The sequence below is a fragment of the Notolepis coatsorum genome (genome assembly GCF_963971535.1).
Source record: "Notolepis coatsorum genome assembly, chromosome: 8".
In the NCBI taxonomy this organism is placed as follows: Eukaryota; Metazoa; Chordata; class Actinopteri; order Aulopiformes; family Paralepididae; genus Notolepis; species Notolepis coatsorum.
The window spans coordinates 128,219,579-128,245,395 of NC_140172.1; the positions used below are offsets into that span (position 1 = coordinate 128,219,579).

Here is a 25,817-nt window from a genome sequence, read left to right on the forward strand (position 1 = left end):
TAGACATTGTTTTATTCTTTTTTCTTTTCTTTTTTTTATCTTTTCCCCCCTCCTTTTTCCTCAGATTTTCTCCCATCCCAATGTTAGTCGTTATGCCAATTCCCAATCCCCTTCCTGGTCGCTGCGCACTTACCCCCCACAGTCGGTCTGGGAGAGTGGAGGCTATCACGTGCTTCCTCCGACACACGTCTAGCCAATCAACCGCTTCTTTTCACCTGGCAGCGCGGACTCTCACTGAGAGGGTGTAACGTGTGGAAGGATCACACTACCCCCCTTAGATCCTATCCGCGCTGAGCAGGCGCCCCGACCGAACTGTAGGAGTCGCTGTTTACAACGACCCGGACCCACCCCTCCAGCTTCCCCACCCTCTAATACTGCCAATTGTATTAGTGTGAACGGCCAGCCAAGCTGGTGACAACGCCGGGAGCTGGATTCGAACAGGCGAATCCAGCGTCTCTGGCGTTGGTGACGAACGCAATCTCCGCTACGCCACCTGACCGCCCTGACATTGTTTTATTCTACATTAGATCGACTAGAGCTTTTGATACAAGACACTAACACAACGTTTTTACATTGCACCTATATTCTGATTCGCGATGGGTTAGGAGAATTCCAAATAGCCTGTTTTCCATCTACAGATCAGTGTCTGGTCTCTCGTTAAAGGAAAGACATGCCGTTTATCTGCCAGACAAGAAAACCCATGTTTCTACTGAACAACGAAGGTCTTGCAGACGTTATGAAACCCTGAGCAACACAGCAACACATTATCAGATCATATATTTAGCATTTTAGCATTTAGCATTTTTTGATTATATTAGATTAGATTTAGATGATTGGATTATTAGATTATATATTGCATATACTTAGCATTTAGTTTTTTCCGACTATATATTAGATTCGATTTAGATTATTGGATTAGATTATATATTGTAACTATTATTGTAGGGCAAATATAACTGAGAGGGCATACATACCCTCATCTCGCACCTTGTTGACCATTATGCACATGTCCAGAGTTAATTATGTTATGTTAAGCATATTGATTCGTTATATCGTTTACACTGCTTTTTACTACCTGTACCTCCCCTCCGCCCTCCCCCATGCTGCTATGATGCCTGAATTTCCCCAAATCAATAAAGGAATATCTTATCTTATCTTATCTTACATAGAACACCACTGCAGAGACGGCACTGGCTATGCAATTGTAACCGAGTGGATTTGAACCTGGGACCACAGGATCCACAGGCTGTCGTAATGAGCTCAGCTAAAGGGTCCAAGGTTGACTGCGACCGAATCATCTGCAGTTTACACAACCTCACAGTAAAGCATAGACACGCTCCAGCCAGCACATTACACAAACCAGAGTGAGGGGAGTTTAATGACTGCACTGTCAACATTTGAGTCTGTTTAAGCAGCTACTAATAGGGATGCTCGATATTGGCTTTTTTACCGATACCGATATACCGATATTGTCCAACTCTTAATTTCCGATACCGATATCAACCGATACCGATATATGCAGGGTTTCCCCCCCCAAAAAACTGAATAATTTCAGGTAATTAACATTACATACATATCTCTTGTCATGGAATTAACACAACATTATGCATACTTTTGACATTAAATAAAATCAGAATCTGTTCTTACTTACTTGCCTAGGTAAATAAAGGTTAAATAAATGTAAAAAAAAATATATGATTTTTTATTTTTTAGAAAACCGATACCGATATTTTCCGATATCACATTTTAATGCCGATATCGGCCGATAATATCGGACATCCCTAGCTACTAATGTACAGATATTGCATTCTGAAAAGATCTGCACAATGATATCTGGTTAACTCAGCACAGCTGCACTCAGCAGATTGCCACAACTCAGCATGTTTGAGTTAGGAGGGCTGGCACTGTCTACCAATCAGGGCTCGCAGGGTATTGTACCTGCTCAGTGTCTCTGAGAATTTACTTTTCAAAAGTTATTCAGCAAATAAATTAACGAGAATACATTTGGTTGAGAAAACACCATTATTCCCATCCTTAGATGTAATAGACAACTTTTTTTTAAACAAATCAGTTAAAAATATGACTTTCAGGAGAGTCATGCCCTCACCTTACCTGCTGTTTTCACATCTCTTCAGAGGTAGAGTGAGCGATGCCCACCTGCGGTGTGGCGGTATATAACACCCTGCAGATCTACGATGGAAACCTGGCAGAACCTTCTCTCCTGTGTCCCCCCCCTCCTCATTATCCCTCTCTGCCTTCCTACTGTCTGTCTCAATAAAACAGGCTAACTACTGTAGTCTTACACAAAGTGCAATGTATGTGAACCGCCACTTGGGGTAGTGTGGCTAACAGTGAACGAGTGAGTGAGTGTGTGACATTGCCCGTCATTGCCACCGAAGAGGTGCTTCGCATCTGAAAATCCTAAAGGGAGTATAGTGCCTGGTCTCTCCTTAAGGGGAGTATAGCGCCTGGTCTCTCCTTAACACAATGAGCGTCACGCATCATGAGCATCTTATACCTCTCACTGCCAGTACTGTAAGCCTATGGAGTCGCTCACCTTCTTTGCAGGGCTATAACTTTTTATTTATTTTTTGATCTACTTTTTCTCCCCATTTTCTATTTTTTCTCCCATCCCAATTTCGTGTGATCCAATTCTACCCTCCCCTGTCTCGAACGTTGTTAGACTATGCCTCCCACTGGTCGGCTGCAATGTGGACGAAGCCTTGCATCACGTGTCCCCTCCGGTACATGAGGAGGCAGCCGTTGCATCTTTTCACCTGAACAGCGCAATCTCTCAGTGGCGAGGAGTAACGCGTGGGAGGCTCATGCTGCCCCCGATACTTCCTGATTCTGCTGTACAGGCGCACCAACCGACCTGTAGGAGTCGCTGTCCACAACGTCCGATCTCCACCCACCGGCTTTCCCACCCCCTAATACTGCCAATTGTATTAGTATGAACGACCAGCCAAGCCGGTGGCAACGCCGAGAGCTGGGCTCGAACCCAGCATCTCCTGCGTTAGTGGCGAGCGCCTTGCCCACTGCGCCACTTAGCCGCCCTCAGGGCTATACCTTTTTTAATAGTATACCTATATCGAAATTACTATGGCCCATTCAACATCGGGTATCTATCCCGATGTGGGAACGTTATATTTTCCCATTCATACATTGTCGTGTTAATACCGTCGTGAATATAAGTATGTTTTTAGAGTGTAGAGCAGTAATTCCTAGAACGCAAGTTATAGGCCCCGACGCATATTATACATAATCGATTGGTGTTTCGTTCCTATACACGCTATATTAAAAAATTCAAATGCATATGATCGGTATACATTATGCTCCATCATGCGTGAAGGAAAGGGGGGGGGGGTCGTTTATGATTCCTTGATTGTCGGTAACGGCTTTCTTTAGTACGACATCATACGTTGATCAGATGGATTGCAGTGAAATAAATGGACAATCGAGCTGGAATTAACGTTAGATTCCTCTTACCTGTGGCCGATGAGTCTGGAGAAAAAATATTCCAATTATTTGATTTCCATCTGCTAGATCAGTTTTCCGTTTGTACGACGCAATAAACGGCGAAAAGCATATTGATTCTTGCGTCTCGAAAGCGATCCAATGCACTCGAGTGTTTGTCTGGATCCACATAACAAGATATCTCTGGCCCGGAACAGTTTCCCCGATGCACAGAGCGCCCCATCCGGTTTAGAGTGGAGTGCAACTTGCCCGAAATCCACCAGGCGGCGGTATTGAACCGTTGCAATATCCAGCGTCCCCCGGAGCCTTGCTCGATGAATTATGAATGACAATAGCGAATAAAGGAAATAGCGATCATAAAAACAAAACGAGTAAACTCGTTGTTGGCGTTATTCTATTGGACGGCAATAACGAGTATATACTCCTTAAAGAAATCACATGCAGTTTATTGTGGGTGCCAGTTCTGGTGTTTTGTCACCACTGGTTCTCTGATGCTGCTGTGCAGCACGACACTCTGCTGAACAAGCCACAGGACACCAGTGGACACTCCCTCAGGGTCCAGCCAGACAAGAAAACCCATGTCTCTACTGATACTGTGTGTGTGTGTGTGTGTGTGTGTGTGTGTGTGTGTGTGTGTGTGTGTGTGTGTGTGTGTGTGTGTGTGTGTGTGTGTGTGTGTGTGTGTGTGTGTGTGTGTGTGTGTGTGTGTGTGTGTGTGTGTGTGTGTGTGTGTGTGTGTGTGTGCGTGCGTGCGTGCGTGTCTGTGTGCGTGTGCGTGTGCGTGTGTGTGTGTCTGGCTGACTGGCTGGCTGACGGACCGACTGACTGACTGAGTGACAGACTCCCTGGCGTCACAGCAGGGCCTCTAATGGGGAGCAGAGGGAGGAGAAAGGACAGAGGAGGAGGGGGGGGGGGGGGGGGCAGGGGTTGCCAGTGCACAGGTTAATCCACTAATTGGGAGCGCGGGGAGACGGGTTGCCAGATTGTGATGGCCACCACGAGGGGCCGTTTAAAGAGGACATCTGTTCCTGTTGGAAAACAGCCGTCCTCACAGCTCCCTGCCTTCTCCTCCTCGACGCTCGTCTCTTTTACACAAACCTCGACAGCCGGGGTCCTTCCTCCGGAGTCTAGCGGTACCTCCCCCCCTCGCTGCTGACCAGCCTGCCTCACTCTGAGAGGTCTGGCGGGGGAGAGAGAGAGAGAGAGAGAGAGAGAGAGAGAGAGAGACAGAGAGAGAGAGACGGGGATGAAGGATTGAGAGAGATGAAGAATTTATCTGCAGTGAAAATAGTTTTTCAGTGTAATTTGTCTTGGCGAGGGCGAGAGGGTTGATGTGCGTCCTGCCAGGGATCTTGTGTACAGTAATGCCAGTCTTGTGGCGCCGAAACCGGCAATTATAATCAATATGTTTTGTCACTTCACTTACGGCCCGCTGTGCCCATATTTCATCCGCAAAACAGAGTGGAAAATAATAACCGTGGGCCGTGAAGAAGTTATTCTCTCCGAGATTCAGACCGGCTTAGCTCGCCTGCTTGCCCTTCGGTCAATAGGACCTGGAATGTGTTTCAACCGTCAAAAGCCACAGTGAAACCATTTCTCTCCATGACATTTTCTAATATGTGTCATTTCTACGTATTTATTAGTTTTGTTTCGACGTAACTGTGACAGTAGTGACTCTCTGCACGTTGAGTCAACATGGCGTTTTGCACGGCGGCAGATGCACAGTCCGCTGAGAGTCGGGAGGCTGCTCGTGTTATGCTAGCCGTCCCCGTGATGAATATCAAACAGGGCTCTGGGTGCTCTGCCCCACGTCTGTTAGTGGAGCTTATTAGTAGAGCTTTCAAACCATGTAGCGCTCATTTGATAGTTTGCAACGTTTCTTTCACGGTGGCGCAATACGTTTTAATGTCAAATTGAATGCCAAGTAATGACTGTACCCCCCTCCCTCCTCCCAATATGCTCCGTCTCCAGGGACTCCACTGCGCTGGGATTTAATCAGGCCGTCTTCACGTACATATATTCCTAATGTAAGACGGTAGCTAAGGGGGAGACGCAGACTGATGCATTAACCCAATGATCGCATAAACATCAAACATTCTGGATATTAAATTATGTCTTGGAACAACCAAGACTCTAATCTGCAATGTCAAAATCAATCTCTGTAGCTGCTCCATGGGCGATTTTCACAGCAGTTTCACACTTGTCGTGGGTTAACCCTTCACTGCCACACTATAGAAGGTTAACCCTTTCACTACCACACTACTGGTAGTGAAATGTTAACCTTCTGTAGTGTGGTAGTGAGTGTGTTAACCCTTTGTAGTGTGGTAGTGAAAGTGTTAACCTGTTGTAGCGTGGTAGTGAAAGGGTTAACTTTCTGTAATGTGGTAGTGGAAGGGTTAACATTCTGTAGTGTGGTAGTGAAAGTGTTAACCCTTTGTAGTGTTGTAGTGAAAGGGTTAACCTTCTGTAGTGTGGTAGTGAAAGTGTTAACCCTTTGTAGTGTTGTAGTGAAAGGGTTAACCTTCTGTAGTGTGGTAGTGAAAGCGTTAACCCTTTGTAGTGTTGTAGTGAAAGGGTTAACCTTCTGTAGTGTGGTAGTGAAAGTGTTAACCCTTTGTAGTGTTGTAGTGAAAGGGTTAACCTTCTGTAGTGTGGTAGTGAAAGTGTTAACCCTTTGTAGTGTTGTAGTGAAAGGGTTAACCTTCTGTAGTGTGGTAGTGAAAGGTTAACCCTTTGTAGTGTGGCAGTGAAAGTGTTAAGCCTTTGTAGTGTGGTAGTGAAAGGGTTAACCTTCTGTAGTGTGGTAGTGAAAGGTTAACCTTCTGTAGTGTGGTAGTGAAAGTGCTAACCATTTGTAGTGTGGTAGTGAAAGTGTTAACCATTTGTAGTGTGGTAGTGAAAGGTTAACCTTCTGTAGTGTGGTAGTGAAAGTGTTAACCAATTGTAGTGTGGTAGTGAAAGATTAACCTTCTGTAGTGTGGTAGTGAAAGTGCTAACCATTTGTAGTGTGGTAGTGAAAGTGTTTACCATTTGTAGTGTGGTAGTGAACGTGTTAACCATTTGTAGTGTGGTAGTGAAAGTGTTAACCATTTGTAGTGTGGTAGTGAAAGTGTTTACCATTTGTAGTGTGGCAGTGAAAGTGTTAACCATTTGTAGTGTGGTAGTGAAAGTGTTTACCATTTGTAGTGTGGCAGTGAAAGGGTGAAAGTGTTAACACTATGGCGACCGGAGCCCCTCTGCGATTTATGCCTCAGAGGACAGAGGATTGTTTACAAACCGATGTACTTTCTAAGAGCTATATATATCATTTATAGTATTGATATCTGTCCATTCTCATTGTCACTTGAGTGCATAAACCGTGCCTTCATAATGGCTTAAAGAAAAAAAAAATCCATCGGTTGGTTGTCATTTTATAGCGTCGTGAATATAAGGTTTATCGCGCTTTTCGTCTCTTCTTTTTTTCAGGAAGCTAGAAAATAGGCTAAACGTTGGCGCCGTTATATCAAACGCCATTTCTGCTGTATATATACGAATGAAATAAAACAAACTGCGTAGCATCCGGACTATTACAGAGCATCTATGGATGAAATGGGGGCGGCGGGGAACGCCGATTAGTATTATTGATTAGCAATAGAGTGTGCGTTCAGGTAGCCAATGTCAGTGGTCTATCACGTTAGGTTTTAAAACAATGTCCAATCCAGCTGTAATTTGGGGTAATAGTATCCTACCATCAGGCCATGTGATCGCCGGCAGCATTTCTTCATTAGTCATCGGATTCTGGTAGATCGATATGTACATTGGCTAATCATAAATCCCATTATTCCAGGTTGAAAAATAAGTTCGGTAAAGGGATCAAAGATGGAGGGTCTTCATTTGGAATCAAGGCTCTATGATCCGCCCACAGGACTGTAAAAGCAATTTTTTTTAGAATCCCCTCAATGATACTGCAGTGGAGCGATGTCGCCCCTAAGCGGATCTGGCCGGTAGTGCATGTTTCGAAAATCAAATATGTGGGTAGGTAATGGATCTCGATAGCGGACGTTAATAGCGTTATAAATATGGAATAAAACAATAACAACTTGCCACGAGTATATACGTGGCTCTGGTCCACAACGCATGGAATCGAAACACGTATATACTCGTGGACAGACGGCCTTCTATAGTGTGGTAGTGAAAGTGTTTACCATTTGTAGTGTGGTAGTGAAAGTGTTTACCATTTGTAGTGTGGCAGTGAAAGTGTTTACCATTTGTAGTGTGGCAGTGAAAGTGTTTACCATTTGTAGTGTGGCAGTGAAAGGGTGAAAGTGTTAACCTTCTGTAGTGTGGTAGTGAAAGTGTTAACCCTTTGTAGTGTGGTAGTGAAAGGGTTAACACAGGTGTGGCCATACAGTAGATATAGAATAATTAATACATAGTTCATTATTCTGTATCTGTGGTTACACCTGTTATTACCCCAAAGTCTAGACGTTGACTATGTGGCAACGCTGGGACCAGGATTCTATTTAAGTGAATGAAACGTTTAGAGCGCTCGTCCCAGTTAGCGCTCCAGTGGCGGGTTACTTCCACATCTGTGACAAAACCTTCATCACAGAAGAACCTTGTTTTCCCCGTGTCCACTCAGAACGTGTGAAGAGAGCCTAATGAGGCTGAATGAAAGGCTGACGTTGCAAAATCAGCGTTTGTTTTGAGCTTTTAACACACAGATTAACTTTCTTTTCATAGTAGCACATAACAGTTCTGAAGCACAGAATGAGATCCATATCTTGATATATACAAAAGAAAATGATTATAATAATAATAATTGAGAATTAATCAATCGATCAATTCATTATTCAATTATTAATAATAAACTTGTCACAGTGTCTGCATCGTTCTATCATTCATTGTCAGCAGAGCAGCTGCTTCAATTGTCCAGTTAATCTTTTAAAGGGGCACTTAGCTGATTTATAACCTGAATCTTATCGTTGACTGAAATGTCATATAACAACAACAACAACAACAACAGTACATCCTTGGTTACCATTACCAAGAAGAAGGAAGAAAGCACTCTGTATTATGAAGGACACCAGTCCCCCAGCTATGGCTGAGCCCAAACGTTCAAACCTTCGTTCGTTACGTTGGCATTCGAATTCTAAATCAACATTCGAATCTTTTATTTTTAATAAAAAAAAAAATTTAAATATATATTTTTTTATTAATTCTGTTTAAACCAATTGGGTTTTTCTTCACAGTTGCAGATAAAGATTAGGCTACACTAATTCACTTTTTTTCTTCTTTTTTTTTTACGAAAGTTCGAACGTTCGTTCGAAAAACCCTGACGAAGTTCGAATCCCAAAAACAGGCTTCAGGGACAGCCTTACCCCCAGCACACTGCCTCTTATCTCCCCTCAGGGAAGCCTCTACAGAGCACCAGAGCTCGGACATCCCGCCTCAGAGATAGTTTTTTACCCCCAGGCGGTCAGAATACTGAACAGTAGCACTTAAATTATTGTAGAAGCTGTGGATTTTTTTTTTTTTTTTTATTATCTGTGCTTTTATTTTATGTTCTTATTGTTCTTTTAATTGTTTTTAAATTGTTTATTATATTATTAGATGTTGCTATTGTTTTTATTGTATGTTGTTGTTGTTATTCTCAGGTCAGCTTATGTTATTATTTATATGTTTTTAAGGGCTGAGAGAGTGCCAGGGCAAAGTGCATATCATTGCATTGACTGTATACTGTACTTTTAATGTGACAAATAAACTTGAAACTTGAACTTGGTTAGTTCAGCACAAGCAGCTCCAAGCTGTTGTTTCTTTGCAGAGTCCCTTCAATCATTGATGAATATGTGTGTGTGTGTGTGTCTCTATTTGTCAGGGTACGCCATCTTGCAGGCCATCATGGAAAAAGCTGGGCAGAACAACTGGCAGGTGAGCGCCATCTGTGTGGAGAACTTCAACGACGCCAGCTACCGGCGCCTGCTGGAGGACCTGGACCGACGCAAGGAGAAGAAGTTTGTCATCGACCTGGAGGCCGAGCGGCTGCAGAACATGCTCGAGCAGGTGACGTCACCGCGACACAAGTATCGACATGCATTTTTTTTTTTATAGATTTTATTTTACATTTTTCAGAACATTGTACAAACATGACAAACAGTATACCAACATGACATACAAACACACTCAGACAGTGAAAGTAAAAAAAATGCATTAAAGAAAATATAATAATAACAAATTTTTTACATTTGCTATTACAACACGGTTACCAGCCATACATGACTGAGAAATATTGTGTTTGGGGTCCCTCATAGGGGGACTGTGAGATCAGACGGGTGAATCAGCTGCCGCCTCTAGCCTCATCGAGATAGGCTAAATCGACATGCATTCTTATGTTAGAATTACATTTCAAAGGGGCAGTTTACCCAAAATACAAAAAAAGAAAAATTATGTAACACGTAACCCTCATACCCAGAGTGCTGTCTATTCACCCTCATAGTTATGGTGTGATTTGCAGAGGTTTGAAGATATCATTGTGTATTACCCCCCCTAACCCCCTAAATTCTCCTGATGAGCAGGCTGGCACCTTGCATGGTTGCCTCTGCCGTCGGTGTGTGAGTGAATGTGAGGAACAAATTGTAACGCGCTTTGGATAAAAGCTGCTATATAAATGCACCATTTACCATTTAGACAGAGGTAAGAGGGGAAATGTGTTTCTTTGTGTTTTGTGGTGAACTTCCCCTTTAAGGCAATTTAGTTGAGGCTCATTACAGGGTGACTTACAGTAAGTGCAAGTAGAAAGAAATTATCATTTGCATACTGCCATCACGAGCAGTCTTGGAGTACACCGCGAAGCAGAGTCCCAATTAAACACCAAGCCCCTTTGATCTACCAGACACCCGCACAACCTACACACAGCAATCATCCATGATTCAACGCTGCACCTCATCTCCACAACAGAAAGCTTGCTGGTGCATAATGTTAATGGCAGAAATACAGCGCGCTTGCATGACAACAGTGATTTTACTCACCATTAGTAGTGACACTTGTAAACTGAGTGAAAACTTTCTGAGAACAACATCATTCCCTTCCCCGCCGACACACTTTAGTCCTCTCTTGCACGGAGCTCACTGCCCCAGGCCTGTGATCTGATGACACGTGTTTAGATGTGGAAATAAGGCATTTTCACAAGTTGAATACCAAGGTCAAATGCCTCTCTCTCTCTCTCTCTCAGAGTGCATGAGGTTGGCGCTAAAACGAGAAGGCTGCTCTCTCTCGGAGCGAGATCAAATGAATGATCCATTATTTAAATGTTATTCGATAGCTATTTGCTTTCTATACATAATAAACTAAATGTACAGATTTGATATTATTTAAAAGAGAAATTCTGAGCAAGAGTTTTGTGTGAACGGAAACGTAGATCCCAAATAAACGCCTGTCACGAATATAGGCCAGTTTTGTATTCAATGCTTGAAACAAATCAAAGCCTGGGCTAATAATTGTGTCTAATAGAGAGTTACAGTTACACCATACAATGAAAATCGTACTTTGCTAGTCCCCCCTTCACACAGAATCACAAATTATAGACTTAAACTACAATTACTAAATATTAAGAAAAACTTTAATGCTAAAATAAACATCTTAAAGAGTAATACAGTATAAAAAAAAAAAAAAAGTACGAGTGACGGAGTAACAGTTTTGCACATTCAGTTCACAGTGTAGTGGTAGATATTATAAAGTGCACTATGCAAGTGTTACCGGAGTCATCAAGTGACCATATTGACACGGCGGGCATTTTGCTCTTATGTCATGCTCAGGTCAGGTTCTTTTCCACCACGTTCCCACTGCCTGCCTGCATTTTCTATTTTCTAGTACCCGTACTACTCAAAGGGCTTCATAGTGGAATGGCTGTGTATATTTTTCAGTAAGGGTGAACTGCTGTACAGGGCCAGTTATGAAGTGGGCTAAAAGATACCAGCAACAAGATACTATCACAATACCCCCCCCCCCCTTGGTACTACCACTTGGCCCTACGCCTCCATTTTGCACTTGGCCGTGTAGTGTAGGGTGTCCCGATTCTTTTATGGCTCTATGGGAAGTGGTCATGTACTGTACTGTGGCCCTCCACCCGGCCCTCCAAACAGAGTGTGTTCAGATGCTGACTCTAAACGGCGGGGTAGAAGGGAGAGCGTGAAGGACTTAGGTTTCGGTTTCCCTTTACACTGAATCGTGTGTTGCTGCTCCAAATCAAGAAGAAATGTATGGTTTTAACCAAGTATCTTTTGATGGCGGACACGATGGTTATGTCATTTTAACAATTAGATACAGCAAAACTGCTCAACGGGACGAACCGAGCAGTATCGTTCCTCACTCCAGGAGAGCCGTTACTCACAGGTGCTGCAGAGATATTGAAGAAAAAAGCTGGATTGTGTGGCTTTTCCTCTCCAGATTTCAGTTCCACTACATTTCAATTCCACTACATTTCAGTAAAAATTATTGTTTGATACAAAGAATAAATACGTAGGCCTATCATTATTATATGTAACGTTTGTGGGCCTTGCAAAAACAATAAAAATAAGCTGAACAGAAAAAATCCTTTACATTATTATATTACTGATGATGAAATGACTTGTAGCTCCGTTCTGAAGCACCTCTACCCAGTCGAGGGCACTCCAAAACGAGGGCTAGGGCCCAGGGATGGGGATTGGGATTGGGCCTTTGAATGAGGATGACAGGTCATTTGATCTCATCTGTTTAGACGACGTTCATAAACAGTACTATCACAGCTAGAACCTGCTGGCCTATCAATATATACAGTAGCAGCGCATTCTGTCACAATTCCATCAGATTCATACTGATACTGATTCTTTCACCACATGCAATGAACACAGAGGAATCTGTCTTTGTGGTGCAATAGGTTCCACAGTGCAATAGACACATAGTACTGTAATAGTGTAATGTACTGTAATGACACAGGGCCTCACATGTCCTACAGTGCAATAGACACATAGTACTGTAATAGTGTAATGTACTGTAATGACACAGGACCCCACATGTCCTACAGTGCAATAGACACATAGTACTGTAATAGTGTAATGTACTGTAATGACACAGGACCCCACATGTCCTACAGTGCAATAGACACATAGTACTGTAATGTACTGTAATGACACAGGGCCTCACATGTCCTACAGTGCAATATAATAGACACATAGTACTGTAATGTACTGTAATGATGTCATACAGTGCAATAGACACATAGTACTGTAATGTACTGTAATGACACAGGACCCCACATGTCCTACAGTGCACAGGCACAGCGAGATAAAGATCCTTGATGTGCAGATGATGTCATAATGCCCTGTAGTAGACATAGCAGTTACCAATATATTTCCCCCGCTAGTCTTGGGCATAATTCTACATCAAAGCTCTCGTTTTCAAAGACGAAAGCTCAACGGAATCTCCAGCGAACATAGTTAATTTTCCCAAGTTTCTCAAGTGCAACATAGAGCACAGCAGAGAATTGAACTAAGTTGAATTTAAAGTTAATCAAATTGAAATAATTAAACAATTATACAAACAAACAAAAATGAAACTGATTTGACTACCGGTAGTTTCTATTGTAATGTACACACTCCCTCGCTCCCTTGTGCGTGTGTTTGTTAATTAGGAGGTGTTTTAATAGTGTGTCTCCGTGTCTCTGGCGGTGTTAGTTGGCACGCTTACTGTCAGAATCTGATGAGCGCCCTCCTCCTCCTCCCCCTGCCTTGTGTCGTGGTGCTCCCTTCATCCCTCCATCCCTTCATCCCTCTATCCCCCCCCCTCCCCCCCCCCCGGCAACTGGTGCCTCCATCATAGTTCAATTATTCAGGAAATCTCCACTCTTGACATCTGTCACAGCGCTAACAGCTCACACTGTGTGTGTGTGTGCGTGTGTGTGTGTGTGTGTGTGCGTGTGTGCGTGCGTGCGTGTGTGTGTGTGACTTTGCCCCATGGCACACCTCCTGTTCTATCTTGCCAGACCCAAGTGCACAGAACATCTCAGAGACATAATGGACTCTGTCATATCCAGCCACTGTGTGACAGTGATTTGTTACGTGAGGCCAGACGCTGTTGACGGTCACAGGTAGTGCCCCTGACCAAACCTCTCGTACCTGTGTTTTTTGATGGCTGTCTTTTCTTTTGGGGGATTTGGGCATATTATTGTGAACTTTAAAGGGGAACACCAGCCCAGAATGAAAGAGATCTGTTGAAGGTTCAATCAATATTTGTGAACTATGAGTCATTCTCTCCCCGAAGCCAGAAACTAGAGAGGTATGACGCAGACTTGTGATCAGGTATAAAGTCTGAAGCCGCCAGACTATTTGCTAGCTTCCATCCTTCTTATCTCCCTTCGCTCTCTCTGTGTGTTGCCCCTCTCTATTCACAACAATGACAGTGTTGGAGCTTGCTACATAAGCTACATGCTTATGAGGAAAAACGTCAAACAAAGATTTGGATTTTGCACTAGGCTTGCATGTGTAGCTGTGTGCGCGTGCGCGTGCGCGTGCGTGTGTGCGTGTGTGTGTGTGTGTGTGTGTGTGTGTGTGTGTGTGTGTGTGTGTGTGTGTGTGTGTGTGTGTGTGGGATACTCTGGAGTTATACAGCTGGCCAGTATGACTTACTATCATAGTGTTTTATACCTGTATCACTGTACATAATAATACTGTGTGTCTTGGTATCAGGAACACTGTGTGTGTGTGGGACATCTTTGTAGTTTTTGCTGTCCCCCCCCCCCCCCCCCCACTCCCGGCACTAATTGCAAGTGCACGGGTGAACCGGGCTGTTTATGCCCACCCTTGATGAGTGGTTTAAGAAATACAAACAACCAGGAGGCTTTGCTTTTCCAGTTAGTGCAGAATGATAATGGGTTCTGCCCGACCTTTCTCCAGCGCTAACATAGTGCGGAGAGAGAGACGTCTGGCTATGCGAGGCTACTTGGAGTGTGAAAGTGATACATCACTTGAAGTATGCTATACTTAAGACCTGTAATGTAGCATGGTGTTAGTTCAGGCAGGGCGGTGATACACAGTTTAACCTGATACCATCTGATCCCTGATTTGCATCATGAACACATAAACTCACTGATATGAATCGTATGGGACTTTTACACAAGGGATGCACCCATACAGGCTGAAACAATGCTTCAGTATCGGATAATTCCCCCTATACTAAAACACTAAAAGCCATATTAGATTAGATTAGATTAAAATGTATTGTCATTGTGCAGCACAAGTATAGCCTACAGTACAATGAAAAGTTCAAGTGAAGTTCAAGAGTGCAAGGTAACAGTAAAGTGCATTAACAATATACAATATAACAAGTGATTATATGGTAATGATAATGTCCCCCGCTCGCAGTCCGCTCTCAGTCCGCTGCCCCAGCAGGTCACAGCGTACAAGAAGGCGCCCGCCACCACCGACTCGTAGAACATCCTCAACATCCTTGTACAGACGTTGAAGGATATCAGCCTTCTGAGGAAGTAGAGTCGACTCTGGCCCTTCTTGTAGAGTGCCTCTGCGTGTTTTGACCCGTTCAATTTATTGTCGATTTTTGGTAGAGGCCATACTGGTCAGTGGTTTAAAGAGTAGGTATGGGATACAGTATATATATATATATATATATATATATATATATATATATATATATATATATATATATATATATATATATATATATATATATATATATATATATATATATATATATATATATATATATATATATACATTAGGGCTGTCAAAATTAATGCTTTAACTTTGGAGATTAATTTAAATTATTTAAAGCATTAAAATAAATTAATCTAGATTAATCTATGGAGTGAAAAATCTTCAATCTTAGCGCCGCGAATATAAGAAAGAGGTCTAGCTGAGTCAATGTAGATAATAGATGTAGACATAATATATGGTATATACAGTATAGCCATATAAAGTACAACATGTCACAAATCATACAAAGGAACTAGATTTGTTTTGCATTTCTGACACATAAAATGTTAGATCTCTCTAATGATGAAAAATAGATTATATCTCAATCAAATCAATAAAAGTAATGGAATGGATTGGTACTCTGTATTGGCCAATACTTAAAGATAGCCATGGCTATTGATTCCTCCCTGCTAATCTTGACCACGCTTGCTTAATGTAATTCGGTGAACATCCTACCAAGTAGAGGCATTGTACCACATAGTTGTATTGCAATAACTGGTTAAATGTTTTGATGAGGGTGCTTTCTGACTTAAAGATGCTGTAAGTGGTATTTTTTTGTCTAACTATAAGTGTTAAATAGCTCTACATTCTGACAGCCAGTAAACACAAAATAAATTTTCTGGTATCCCTTCCCACTTTATTTAATCGGGAGAGAGAGCCCTAGATATTTGTACTTTCAAGAAATCTTGCCCAAGACAAATTTGCTTACTGCACTGACAGATTATTTTACCTGGTCTCTTTTGAAAGACGACATTCTGATACAATAAAGAAAATTCACTTTTAGTGCTAATAAAATAGAGTAACATAGGTTTGAACTTGAGTTGCAGGTAAACTTGTTACTCACCTTTTTCTGTAGTAGTTAGTAGTCCAGAAGTAGTATTTATTGGTATGGCTGAAAAAATGTCATAAAATTTGTTCAGAAATTAGTGATTAGTAGTGGTTTTGGTAAAAGGTGAGAGGGCTCAGAAAACGATTTTATCATAGACTTCAATGCATTCGACGGAATTCTCTTCCTGTTTTGGCTCGTGACTTTTCACCTAGATCCCTGATTTGCTTATTCCCACGTGGGGTACCATTGGAAAGCCCTGCTCATTGCTTACAACCCTGTCCAATAATCTTCGAGATCGCCAAAAGATTGACGGAGTAGAGGCTCTGGAGTGATATTTGAAAAAATAAAGTCTGTACTTCCGCGCACGCCTCAAATAAAGTCTGTACTTCCGCGCACGCCTCACATATCGGCATGTAACTCGAGAACTGCTGAACAGATTTTGTCACCTGACATGGCTATCGACAGGCAACAAATTCGCTATATATTGTATTAAAAAATATGCACACCCGAGCCGCTAGAGGTCGCCAAAGTGCCTGTGGGCAAATCGTCCTCAAGAGGGCTCACATGTTGTTATGATTCAAGGCAGGAATGTTGAGTCCAATAGTAGAAAGGAAGAAGGAGGCGGAGATGGTGTTGCTCTTCTCAAAATATGTGTTATTTTATTATCAGAAACACTAGAGCATGATAATGGAACGAGAAAGCATAATGTAGCCAGGCTACAACTGAGAGACAATTTAGCATAGCGAATACCGTACACAAGACGGAGAAATTGTTTAACACAACATAATAACAAAACCCGACAGATGTCCCACTTCTGTCCGTGGCCGACTGCTCGCAGTACTTCTGTTGCAGCAGAGCGGAGGGACTGGGAGACCCATGTTACTGACCAAACACTCGATATCAGTGATATTAGGGGTGCACCGATATATCGGTCGGGTATCGGTATCGGCCGATAAGTGCCTTGTTGACTGCCATCGGCCTATCAGCCGATAAGCTCAAATGTGCCGATGGCAGTAGCCGATAAATATCCATCAATTTGTGTCGCGTCAATCTGGTCCACACGTTCAAACTTTGAAAAAAGTTTCAGTCAAGCGACCTGCACAACGCCGCCCCCACACACACGCTACTGCATCAAAGTTACTACTTATGATTAACAAAGGCATTCGTTTTGTGGAATTAACGTTATATAGTTACACGTTCAATAACATCAGCGTATTTACCGGACCATAGCAAGGCAAGCATTACTCAATTCAAATCTCAGTTCCTTCCTTTGCTCAGAGCGTGCTGAGTTGTACCCATTCTGCGGTCTGTTAATAAAGTTTTCAATCAGACAAGTGTATAGAACGAAAGGCCTTTATTATAACATTTGTTGCAGTAAAATCATTATGCCTCGTTTAGTACTCCTGTGGAGCGCTGGTAGTCCACTCGTGGCCGGCGGGGAGCTAACGTTATTAGCCTTTTTTTTTTGTAACCACTTTTTCTCCCATCCCAATTTTCATATCGTCCAATTCAACCCTCCCCTGTCTTCGAACGTTGTTTCTTGCCTCCCACAAGCCGGCTGCAATGTGGACTAAGTCATACATAGCACGAGTCCCCTCCGATACTCGAGGTAACAGCCGTCACATCTTTTCACCTGCGCGGCTCGATCTTTCAGCGTCGGGGGTCTGGGCTTTGGAGGGGCCCCGCCCCCGTCGCTTCTTGATTCTACTGCGCAGGCGCACCAACCGACCTGTAGGAGTCGCTGTCCACAACGCCCGATCCCCACCCTTCAGTTTCCCTCCCCGTAATACGGCCAATGTGTATTACTGTGGACAACCAGCTAAACTGAAAGCAATGTGGAGAGCGGGGCTCGAACAGGAGGCATCTTGTTCGAGCCTAGTCTCCAGCATTCGTTGCGAGGGCCTTGCCCACTGCGCCACGTAGCCGCCTACGTTATTAGCCTTGTTGTGAGCTCTCGTCAAAATCAATGGCGGACATCCAGGAAATAAAAAACGAATACGTGCTTGCCGATTGGTGGTAACAGCTGAGGCGGGTGCAAGCGGTGTGACGTAATTGGCAGAATTGACTGTCAATCAAAATTGTTCTGTTGCATTGCTTTGGTTGAGAGCTCTGGTTGAGAGATAGTGCTACATGGGATGGTGGAATTAATACCATAAACACATTTCTTGATGTTTCCTTTTTTAAGTAAGTAAAGAGGCCTATGTTCATATCGGTGAGCACAATTTGTAACACAAAAAGAGAGACGTGTAGCCTATTTATTTAATATTTTATTTATTAATTTTATTATTATTATTTTATTTGTTGCCATGGCTAAAATAATAGTCAAGCATAGGGCTAAAACATTTTCATAAACAATCATATAATTTTTTGTTATTTGGTTATAATAAGGGCTTTTCTATGCATTTGTCTGATTGATTGATTGAAAGCTTTATTGGCAGATTGCAGAGTGGGTACAATACAGTAGGCCTACAGCTCAGTGGACTGGAGGATGAAGACCAATAAAAGACTTTCGGCTTTTTTACATAAGGGTCCTCCATTTTCAATTCATCAAAACATTTAGAGACATACAAATATACAGTAGTTTAATAAAAAATAAATAAAAATGATATGGTGGAGAAGATAAAGCACAGCATTTGAATTTGTAATCCTTGGTGTTAAAGGAAATGGTGGTTACTGTCCAAGGGGGGTCAGGCCCGAGGCGCAGCCGAGGGTGGTTAGACCCCCCTAGGCATGATCTAATTTGTATAACACACGACTTCAAGTGATGTAATGTTTTTTATACAATGGCCGAATTCATCCAACCTTATTGCTATACAATAAACACACAGTAATTGAAGCATAATGGAGATTTATTCACAAAACCATCCGCAGAAAAAGTAGGTAAAAAAAGAAAAAACAAGTTGCCTCCGTGTCTAGAAGCAGGTGCGGTGCTTCAAAGCATGCCATCTAACAACAAATTTCATATAAATCCTGCAATGTATTATTGTTTTGACAATGGGTCATGACAAACCAATTACATAATCCAACATTGTGTAAACAACTAACATATTCCAGTTAACGGTATCTTTTTTAAATGATTAGTTACGAATATATCCATTGTGTCCGGGACATCCAGTGAAATCGCTTCGTGCGACAGTGTCCTTTTGCAGAGGCAGGTTGCTACAAAGCATACCATCTAACAGTGAAGTTACCGGTTGTTATTTGATTGATTGATTGATTGATTTAAAATTGTATTAACAGATTGCAGAATGGGTACAATACAGTACAGCTCAATACACACATTTGTAAAGGGGATGCAGACCAGAGAAAGACTTTTGTCTTGTTTACATCAGGGTCCCCCATTTTCAATGCAGCATAACATATATGACATACAGATAGACAGTGCTACATCTATACATAGGTTACTACAAAGCATGCCATCTAACAGTGAAGTTAGCGGTTGTTATTTGATTGATTGATTGATTGATTGATTCAAAATTGTATTAACAGTGAAATGACAGTGTCCTTTTGAAGGAGAGTGAGGTTCTACAACGAATGCCATCTAACAACACACTTCCCGCAATTTATATTTTGTTTCACAATGAGTCATGACCAACCAATTACATAATCCAACATTGTCTAAGCAACTAACACATTCCACACGACTTTATCGTTTTTGAATGAGTCGTTATGACGATATCAATACATCCATTCATAAAGATTATTGTCCGCCATCTTGGTTTCATTCATAAAAACACGAACAGCGGAGTGATTCGGAAAAAAAGGTTATTCGGTTGTGGGCGGGTTCTGGGATCACGTGGAGTGTGTTATGAGAAATAACAACGTCTGAAAGAAGTGTTTCAGCCAATCAGAATCAAGAATTTGCATGCCATTGTATAAGTTGATGTCAATGGAACCTGTCAGAAGAATGCAGAACCTTTTTTTTCTTGTTGAGTTTAATTCACATCCTTGGCTTTCAGGGGGATTGCGTGGTACAGTAGATATCGGCTATCAGTGTCTGCCTTTATTATCAAGACTGGGCTGTGTGCGTGTGTAGCTACGTGTGTGTGTATCTCTGTGTGTGTGTGTGTGTGTGTGTGTGTGTGTGTGTGTGTGTGTGTGTGTGTGTGTGTGTGTGTGTGTGTGTGTGTGTGTGTGTGCATACTTGCATGTGTAGCAGTGTGTGTGTGTGTGTCTGTGTGTGTGTGTGTGTGTGTGTGTGTGTGTGTGTGTGTGTGTGTGTGTGCGTGCGTGCGTGCGTGCGTGCGTGTGTGTGTGTGTTGTCTCTTGGTATCAGGAACATTGTCATATCTCACAGAGCTCACCGGGGTGTATACTTCCTGATACGGCAGAGTGACACGACCGCCTATTCATTTGTTCCGACACGCCGCACCGCCGTCTGATTTCTCCCAATTAAAGGCAGCCGTCATGCGGTGTGGAGGTGCACACTCTGGGCTGTCATCCACTCCAATGTCATTAAGTGTGTTAATCCAGTGGAGAGCCTAACACTCCGCTCCGTCCCCTCAGATCGTCAGCGTGGGGAAACACGTCAAGAGCTACCACTACATCATGGCCAACCTGGTGAGGAAACACTCAATATTCCCTTCTTTCCTTCTTTCTTTCTTTCTTTCTTTCTTTCTTTCTTTCTTTCTTTCTTTCTTTCTTTCTTTCTTTCTTTCTTTCTTTCTTTCTTTCTTTCTTTCTTTCTTTCTCTCCCCTTGCTTCCCCCTCTCCCTCTCTCTCCTTCTCTCCCTATCTCTCTATCTCTCTCTCTCTCTCTCTCTCTCTCTCTCTCTCTCTCTCTCTCTCTCTCTCTCTCTCTCTCTCCTGCCCCCCCCACTAACGCATTCACCTTCCTCCCCGGCTCTCTACCTCCCTGTAATTGTCATTCAGTCCATTTGCCCAGTGATAGTGCAGTATTGATGTGTCCCAGTATTTAAAGGGTCTGTCTGGGAGCAGAGTGAATGACTAAAGTAGATTACAGCTGGCAGCCCTCTCTAGTCAGCGCTCTGCTATACATCCCCCTCTAGTCACCTCTCTGCTCTACATCCCTCTAGTCACCTCTCTGCTATACATCCCTCTAGTCACCTCTCTGCTCTACATCCCCCTCTAGTCACCTCTCTGCTCTACATCCCTCTAGTCACCTCTCTGCTATACATCCCTCTAGTCACCTCTCTGCTCTACATCCCCCTCTAGTCACCTCTCTGCTCTACATCCCTCTAGTCACCTCTCTGCTATACATCCCTCTAGTCACCTCTCTGCTATACATCCCTCTCTAGTCACCTCTCTGCTATACATCCCTCTAGTCACCTCTCTGCTATACATCCCTCTCTAGTCAGCGCTCTGCTATACATCCCTCTCTAGTCACCTCTCTGCTATACATCCCTCTCTAGCCACCTCTCTGCTCTACATCCCTCTAGTCACCTCTCTGCTATACATCCCTCTAGTCACCTCTCTGCTATACATCCCTCTCTAGTCACCTCTCTGCTATACATCCCTCTAGTCACCTCTCTGCTATACATCCCTCTCTAGTCACCTCTCTGCTATACATCCCTCTAGTCACCTCTCTGCTATACATCCCTCTCTAGTCACCTCTCTGCTATACATCCCTCTAGTCACCTCTCTGCTATACATCCCTCTCTAGTCACCTCTCTGCTATACATCCCTCTAGTCACCTCTCTGCTATACATCCCTCTCTAGTCACCTCTCTGCTATACATCCCTCTCTAGTCACCTCTCTGCTATACATCCCTCTCTAGTCACCTCTCTAATACATCCCTCTAGTCACCTCTCTGCTATACATCCCTCTAGACACCTCTCTGCTATACATCCCTCTCTAGTCACCGCTCTGCTATACATCCCTCTCTAGTCACCTCTCTAATACATCCCTCTAGTCACCTCTCTGCTATACATCCCTCTAGACACCTCTCTGCTATACATCCCTCTAGTCACCGCTCTGCTCTACATCCCTCTAGACACCTCTCTGCTATACATCCCTCTAGTCACCGCTCTGCTCTACATCCCTCTAGTCACCGCTCTGCTATACATCCCTCTAGTCAGCGCTCTGCTATACATCCCTCTAGTCACCGCTCTGCTATACATCCCTCTAGTCACCTCTCTGCTATACATCCCTCTAGTCACCGCTCTGCTCTACATACCTCTAGACACCTCTCTGCTCTACATCCCTCTAGTCACCTCTCTGCTATACATCCCTCTAGTCACCTCTCTGCTATACATCCCTCTAGTCACCGCTCTGCTCTACATCCCTCTAGACACCTCTCTGCTCTACATCCCTCTAGTCACCTCTCTGCTATACATCCCTCTAGTCACCGCTCTGCTCTACATCCCTCTAGACACCTCTCTGCTATACATCCCTCTAGACACCTCTCTGCTATACATCCCTCTAGTCACCTCTCTGCTATACATCCCTCTAGTCACCTCTCTGCTATACATCCCTCTAGTCAGCGCTCTGCTATACATCCCTCTAGTCACCTCTCTGCTATACATCCCTCTCTAGTCAGCGCTCTGCTATACATCCCTCTAGTCACCTCTCTGCTATACATCCCTCTCTAGTCAGCGCTCTGCTATACATCCCTCTAGTCACCTCTCTGCTAGTCCGGACTCTAAACCACTTTCCTGTCAACTTGGACTTGTCTTGGTCTCAGCCACTATTGGATGTTGACTCGACTTCTTTGCCCTTTCTCCACCTCATCTGAAAGAAAATAATTGCTTCCATGCATCCCATAATGCACTGTTAGTTTTGGCCCTCTCCGATACACTGAACATCTTTCGGACAGATTTCAATTATGACACTGTTTACCATCTATTTCATTTCTTGGTGTTGAATTGGACTCAATTTGCCCAGGACTACAGCCCCGCATTACCGTACCAGTGCCACATGAGACCACACTGACAGGGGACGAGGTGGGGAGTGTCGGGAGACTTTGTGGGATGATGATGATGAATGTTCTCTTTGCCTTGGTAGAGATTTGCTTTGTGTCTGCACACCTCCTTCTCTTGTTCCTCCTTTCTCGTGTGTTGTCCTCACATTCCTCGGTTTTTGCTGTTGTTCTGTCTACCTCTCTCTCTTGTTTGTTCTTTCTCTCTCTCTCTCTCTCTCTCAACGTCTCCACCTTCACTCTTTTTCTTTTCTCAATCACTCTCCCTATTTTTCATCCCTCTAATCCCCCCCTCCTCTCTCTCTCTGTGTGTCCCCGTTCTCCCGGGTCTCTCCAGGGTTTTAAAGACATTAACCTGGAGCGTTTCATGCACGGCGGGGCCAACGTGACAGGCTTCCAGCTTGTGGACTTCAGTAACCCCATGGTCATCAAGCTGATGCAGCGCTGGAACAAGCTGGACCAGAGGGAGTACCCGGGGTCTGACGCCCCGCCCAAGGTAACCATGCGTCTCTATGGTAGTAGTTCCTACTAGGAAATAGTTCCTACATGAAACCTTGAGTAGCCGCGTCATGTTTTCTGGAAAGAGACGTTGCTTTTGAGTTCTTCAAATGTATTTATTTTTCCGCTTTGAGTGCCACAAACCGAGTGCCATTCAGCTCCATTGTATTGGACTGAAGGAAGACAATCTCCACCACAGATATCTCCAAAAAACTAGACAAATCACACTGAAACTATCTGGATGGATAGATAGCACTAAAAAGTGTGGGGAAATATGTGTGCGTGTGTGAGTGTGTGCATGAGTAAATGACTGAGTGCATGCTCTTCCACGCGTTACCATGCAATGCCATGAACCCACTCAGAGAGGCTTGGCTCAGACCTACAGTAGCTAATGCAAGTTCCCTCCGAGCAAATACAGACATGAACGGCTCTCATATCCAGGGCAGTGGAGGTCTGCCACGCTATTGAGACACAATTGACTTACAAATCAATCTACACACACACACACACACACACACACACACACACACACACACACACACACACACACACACACACACAAACACACATCATAACGTAGTAACCAGGAACACGTGTGTAGCCGAGAGACGTGTCCATAACATATTGAAACCTCTGTTAATAATATTATGATTGTGAATTAATCATAAAAAAAAATAAAAATAACTGTGTTACGTACAAAATTAACGTTGTGTCTGTCTGTCCAACTGGAAGTCTGCATGTTGTGTATTTTTAACAATTTCTCAAACCAGGGCGGCTACGTGGCGTAGTGGGCAAGGCGCTCGCCACCAATGACGGAGACGCTGGGCTTCGAGCCCAGCGCTCCACATTGCTTTCAGTTTAGCTGGCCGTCCGTACTAATACACATTGGCCGTATTAGGGGGTGGGAAACTGATGGGTGGGGATCAGGCGTTGTGGACAGCGACTCCTACAGGTCGGTTGGTGCGCCTGCGCAGTAGAATCAGGAAGTGTCGGGGGCAGCGTGAGCCTCCCACGCATTACTCCTCGCCACTGAGAGATCGAGCTGCGCAGGTGAATAGATGCGACTGCTGTTACCTCAAGTATCGGAGGGGACTTGTACTATGTATGACTTAGTCCACATTGCAGCCGGCTTGTGGGAGGCAAGAAACAGCGTTCGTGACAGGGGAGGGTTGGATTGGATGATACGAAATTGGGATGGGAGAAAATATAGAAAATGGGAGAAAAAGTGGATAAAAAAAAAACTATTTCTCAAACCAGAAGTCTGCACGTCATGTTGTGATTTCTCAAAACTAGTGTAGTGAAAGGGATCATCCTTATGTTCCCCGGGTCCTATGTTCCCCGGGTCCTATGTTCCCCGCTTGATTGATTAATAGATTGAAAATGTTATTAATTTTTATTATTTTATTAATTATTAATGTCCGCCTTGTTTCAAACTGGTTAAGCTTAGGCCCTCTTTCGAAGTTGGTTAAGGTTAGAGTTTGGAATCAGGGCTGGTGGTCTAAAATGTACAATCAATCAATCAATCAAGCGGGGAACATAGGACCCGGGGAACATAGACATGCTCCCTAGTGAAACACTAGTTATCATGTACAATTAACGCTGTAATCAACTGGGAAAATGGCCATGATATCTCAAACTGGAAGCTGAATACCCTCCAGTTATCTTAGCTGGCTATCGGGAGGCCTTTACTGTGCTGTAATGTTAGCTTGACTGAATAACAAGGTTTACCATGCTGTAATGTTAGCTTGACTGAACAACAAGGTTTACCATGCTGTAATGTTAGCTTGACTGAATAACAAGGTTTACCATGCTGTAATGTTAGCTTGACTGAACAATAAGGTTTACCATGCTGTAATGTTAGCTTGACTGAATAACAAGCTTTACCGTGCTGTAATGTTAGCTTGACTGAACAACAAGCTTTACCGTGCTGTAATGTTAGCTTGACTGAACAACAAGCTTTACCATGCTGTAATGTTAGCTTGACTGAATAACAAGCTTTACCGTGCTGTAATGTTAGCTTGACTGAACAACAAGCTTTAGCTACCGTGCTGTAATGTTAGCTTGACTGAACAAGAAGCTTTACCGTGCTGTAATGTTAGCTTGACTGGACAGAATGTCAGAAGGTCTAAGTCAGAATGCTAACAACATTGGCTGAATTAGACTTGGTGGTAATGTAGCATTTGCATTAAAAACATGTACCATGAACTCTGTACAGAACTGTATGTAGGCTATTGGAGAATGCTGGAACTGAATTCCAAAGAAATGTGTGCCTGATGTGAAACATATTCCCACACGCTCATCCTTGTGCCTCTGCAACTTTCTGCACCAAAGCACAGGCTGATTGGTCCTATAGTTTGCAAGATATTGTGAGCGAGCACACACACACACACACACACACACACACACACACACA

The 25,817-nt window shown here is 43.4% G+C and overlaps 1 pseudogene across 1 annotated transcript in view; it reads left to right on the forward strand.

The window, feature by feature from the left end:
- Positions 1-25,817, forward strand: part of LOC311233557 (glutamate receptor 4-like) — a 136,512-nt pseudogene that overhangs the window by 81,779 nt on the left and 28,916 nt on the right. The window contains exons 4-6 of the transcript in view: positions 9,335-9,519; positions 20,536-20,589; positions 23,244-23,402. The product of the transcript in view is annotated as a glutamate receptor 4-like (transcript). The remainder of the gene's footprint in view (positions 1-9,334; positions 9,520-20,535; positions 20,590-23,243; positions 23,403-25,817) is intronic.